Source organism: Drosophila willistoni, unplaced genomic scaffold (assembly GCF_018902025.1).
Source record: "Drosophila willistoni isolate 14030-0811.24 unplaced genomic scaffold, UCI_dwil_1.1 Seg268, whole genome shotgun sequence".
Classification (NCBI taxonomy): domain Eukaryota; kingdom Metazoa; phylum Arthropoda; class Insecta; order Diptera; family Drosophilidae; genus Drosophila; species Drosophila willistoni.
Genome location: NW_025814226.1, coordinates 42,833 through 48,186, shown reverse-complemented (window position 1 = coordinate 48,186; position 5,354 = coordinate 42,833).

Sequence of the window (5,354 nt, the reverse complement as noted above, 5' to 3'; positions counted from 1 at the left end):
CTTTTGCAGAAGCTCATCGATAATGCATCCGCTATACGCGGATCACTTCTTACACTACGATCAACTGAGGAAATAATGAATAACATCATGATTCACATACTTCTTACGAAGGTTGATGCCGAGACCAAAGGCAAAAGCAAAGCTTCGACAAGCTTTCAACGTGGGAGGAATTCTGCACAATTCTTCATCGCCGCTGCCAGTTCCTAGAAAGTCATCAGACAGGTCAACTCGGTCAGCGCAATAGTTCACTAGGAGGAAAACGACCATCAACGTCAAAGGCATTCCTCAACATTAACTCTCAATGCTTACACTGCCATTCGACGGCACACTATGTTAGTAATTGTAAATCACTTGGAGAGTTATCGCTACAACAAAGGTTCGAAACAGTCAAACGGACCAATGCTTGTCTTAACTGTCTGCGAACGGGACATCGCGTCAAGGATTGTCCCTCAATCTCCCGGTGCAAGGTGTGCCGATCGGCTCATCATACGTTATTGCATCAATTCGCCCCCACCCCGATGAAAAACTTATCATCATCGATTCAATCTGTTAATCCAATAACTAATTCACAAAGCACTTCTTTATTAACGAACACTGATAAAAAAGGGATGCTTCCTACAGCATTGGTTCACATAATGGATAAGTCTGGCCAATTACATACTGTACGGGCACTTTTAGATTCATGTTCTGAACTTAATTTTATTACAGAAGAGACTGCCAAGCGGCTAAATCTGGATAGGACTCGTGTATCTCAAGAATTCAGCGGCATTACCGGAAGCAGTCAAGGCATTAAACACAATGCGTTTGCCACAATACGTTCTAGGCATTCATCATTTACGTGGTCCGCCAACTTTGCCGTCAATAAGAAAATTTGTGCTCAGCAACCACACGAGCATATCGATACATCAAATTGGACCATACCTACGGATATTAATCTAGCCGATCCGTATTTCAACGAGCCCCACAAGATACACATTTTAATAAACACGAATGGGCTGTTTGCAGCAATCCTCGATGGTCATCAAGGCTTGGCCGAAAACATGCCATATTTAATCAACACGGAATATGGATGGATAGTTGGTGGAAATTTGGAAACCACACACGAAAGGCCTCGACAACAATGTTTATTGGTACACGTCAACCCATCACTTGATCTTCTAGTTAAAAGATTTTGGGAAATTGAAGACTGTGAGTTTGTTGGTAACCGACAAACCAAAGAAGAACAGGAATGCGAAAGCCATTTTTGTAAAAATGCAATTGTAAAATCGGATGGAAGACTCCAAGTTCGACTTCCATTTAAAGAACCTCCAGAGAAATTAATTATTCTCCTACGACAACGCAGTACGGCGTTTCAAATCATTAGAAAATCGTCTCGACCGCGACGATCAACTAAAAAAGGCAAATTTAGATTTCATCAACGAGTATGTAAAACTTGGCCACATGTCTACCAAAACTGTCGCAAGCCACAGCGAACCGCATTATTACATACCTTATCATTGCGTGTTGCGTCGGCAAAGCGTTACTACGAAACTTAGAGTTGTGTTTGATGCTTCGGCTAAAACATCATCGGGAAAATCATTAAATGAGCTGTTAATGATTGGCCCCACAATTCAACAAGACCTATTTATAACATTTCTATTATTTCGTCTGAACAGGTATGCACTTACAGGCGACATAGCCAAGATGTATCGCCATTTTGTCATAGATCCAAGAGACCGGAGATTTCAGCGCATTGTATGGCGACCAACAAAAACAGAAGAACTAAAAACTTAAGAGCTCAACACCGTGACATATGGCATGTCTGCTGCACCCTTCTTAGCTATCAGAGGCGTTCACCTTATTGCCGATTTGTACTCACATGATCATCCTATAGGAGCTAAAACATTACGCAACGACTTATATGTGGATGACTTGCTAACCGGAGCTGATAGCGTAACCGAATTTCAACATTAAGGAAAGATATCAAGACACTACCAAAACTCTGGGAATGACGTGGATGCCCAGCAGTGACATCTTTACATTTCGATACATTTGTGACCACCAAGAACCATTTACCAAACGTTCAATTCTTTCAGTAGTAGCAAGAATGTTTGACTTGCTGGGATTCATAAGTCCGGTCATTGTTCGGTGCAAAATTCTTATGCAAGACTTGACACTCTAGATTGGGATGAGCCTGTCGATGGTCGAATTAAGGAAAGATGGAAAGAACTTTTGCAGGATCTTAAAGACTTATCAAATCTACAAATATCACGATATGTGAACACATCAAAAACCTATCGATGCGAAATACAATGATTCGCTGACGCATCCGAAAGAGCGTACGGATGCTGTCTTTATGTTCGATCAGAACTCCCGAGTGGAGTCAAAGTCACTTTACTCGTTGCGAAATCAAAGATAGCACCTACCAAGACACAGTCATTGCCTAAGTTAGAACTGTGCGGAGCATTGTTGCTCAGTCGGACTTGGCGCAAATTCGAAAGGACATTAAAATTATACATCGACAAGGTATACTTTTGGACCGATTCAAAAATTGTTTTGCAATGGCTGAAACTTCATGCATCAACACTAAATTGTTTTGTAGCAAATAGAGTATCAGAGTTACAGCAACACACGGAAGAAATAATATGGAAGCACGTCCCATCTAACAAGAATCCAGCAGACATTGTTTCTCGTGGTTGTAGGACATCAGAGCTGCAAACAAGCATGTGGATAACAGGGCCAACATTCCTAAAATTGTCTTAGGCCGAATGGCCAATTCTTAGGGAACCACTTCCGCCGCCTATCGAAGGAAGAACCAAGTCAGCAATTCTTTGTAGCAGAGCAGACAACGCTAATTCACAATCTACTCTAAACATGATCATAAATAATTCTTCATCGTATATTCGAATCGTTCGAATTGTTTCATACTCAATAGTGAAGCCTGATTGCACTCTAAGTTCATCATCAATAGCCGATATTCGCATTACTGAGACAGAAATGTATCAATCGTTTTGGAAAATTGTTGCACTAATACAACAAGAATGTTATGCTGATGAAATATCTTTACTAAAAAATAAACAAATCTTAACACCGTGTCTACAGCGTTTGACACCATTCATGCACACAATGACATTTGGACAAACTGCAGTATGTGTGATGAGAGTCGGAGGACGTCTCGACAACGGAGACCTTCCATTCAACGCCAAGCACCAGGCCCTGCTACCTCAAAATCATCGTTTTACCAAGTTATACATCGAATTCTTACACAACAAAAATCTTTACGCTGGCCCAAAGTTAATTTTATCTCTTTTACGAGAACGAATTTGGGTAATCAACGCACGAGCGTTGATTAGAAAAGTTGTGCGAAGCTGCATCCGCTGCTTTCCCTTTAAACCTCGCCTCATGACTCAACTGATGGGCAATCTTCCTGCTGATCGACTACGAGCTGAAAGACCATTCCTAGTAACAGGAGTAGATTTTTGCGGCCCATTTTTCACGTCTTACAGGATTCGCGGAAAGCCGCCGTACAAAACATATGCGGCAATTTTTGTATGTTTTGCTTCAAAGTCGATTCATATTGAATTAGTCTCCGAATTGTCAACAAATGCATTTCTGCTTTGTATACGTAGATTTGTAGCGCGCCGTGGTGTACCATTGCGCATGGTGTGCGACAACGCCACAAACTTTGTTGGCGCTGCTACAAGGCTAGCTGAGTTTAAGTCAAAATTGTTTAACTCAGACGTCATAGATCACATAAAAACATATAGTTTAATTAAAGGAATTAACTTTTGCTTTATTCCCCCTAGAGCTCCACACTTTGGCGGCCTCTGAGAAGCGTCCCTAAAATCAGCGAAGACACTGGCTCTGAAGAATATTTCAAACGCATCTCTTACTTTCGAGGAACTACTCACTGCGTTCTCGGATGTGGAAGCTATCCTTAATTCAAGGCCAATAGCACCCACCTTAGATGACCCCAACGATTTCAATGCTCTCACTCCTGGGCATTTGCTGATTGGAACCGAATTAACGTCAGTACCAGAATCATTACTTTACCATTCCACGGACCCTCCCGGAACGGAACTTCGGTATCTGGATAGATGGCAGCGAGTGACCTATTTGAAACAACAATTCTGGACACTGTGGGCACGGGCTTATGTTCATAACTTACAACAACGCAGCAAATGGATTTACGAAAAAGCAAATGTGGCCTTGGACAACTAGTTATAGTACATGAAGACAACGTGCCGGCTCAACATTGGCCTTTAGCAAGAGTAGTGTCTGTAAATGCCGGACATGATGACAAAATTCGCCTAGTCGAACTTAGGACTGCAAAGGGAATCTTCAAAAGGCCAATTCACAAGATCGCTCCGCTTCCAGAATCATTTATTTGAAAGTTTTTCAACAGGGGGAGCATGTTGGAGGAGAACTCCTGAATTTACATTCATTAATTTAATTATTCTGAAATATTAACCATTGGGTTAAATAGCTAAACTATCGATATATCGCAAGCTCAAAGAGCATCTAGCATCACTGTTGGCTCTCTTCTTGCGTTTCCCTTTACATTTTACTTTGTATTACACTCTCTCGTAGCATATAAGAATTGAAGAATTTACTGTAACAAGAGAACTCGAATGCGACGGACGCATAATAAATGGAAAAATACTAACGTCGGCTAATCTGATTGTGGCAAGGGAAGTTTTGATTCATCGAATCCAACTAGTAGCAGATTATTAATATGGCCGAGAAATTGGCCAACAATGCACGTGTTTCACAAATATATATGTATATATATATTTATGTGAATATTAATATTCGCGTCTTTTCGCAATCAAAGTATCAAATTAAATGAAAAAGCCTGTACCAAAAATTCTGTTTCTAAGCAAACGCAATGCATGCGAACGAATTCTAACGGATCTTTTCCATGTCTCTTCAAAGAAGCAAACTTCCTCTTTGCGTTCGCTGTGCGAAATGAGAGTAAGAACCGTACCAAGTGAAGACATGTGCGTAGTACGCAAGGGGGGTTATTCATTTATTCTTGCAAACAAACAAAAAAAATATTCTTTTTTTTTCGAAATGGAATTAAAATTATTAGCCTACTGACGGAGTCATGAACTGAAAAAGGACCTCTTTAGCTAATTTAGGTGCTTATGTCTTTCAAATGATATACACCGAGAGATTTTTTCTGCTCGTTCATTATTCATAATACGACGAACTGACCTTCCTCAACACCTTAGCTGGGATGAAGACTGGTGCTAATTTGCTACTAAATCTTTTTGGGGTTGAACTCTGTGTAAAATTTCGAGCATGAACTGTGTCGTCGACTTTTAGTTGTCTGCTTCTGCTACGCAAATTGTAATTACGAGCATTTGTTGCAT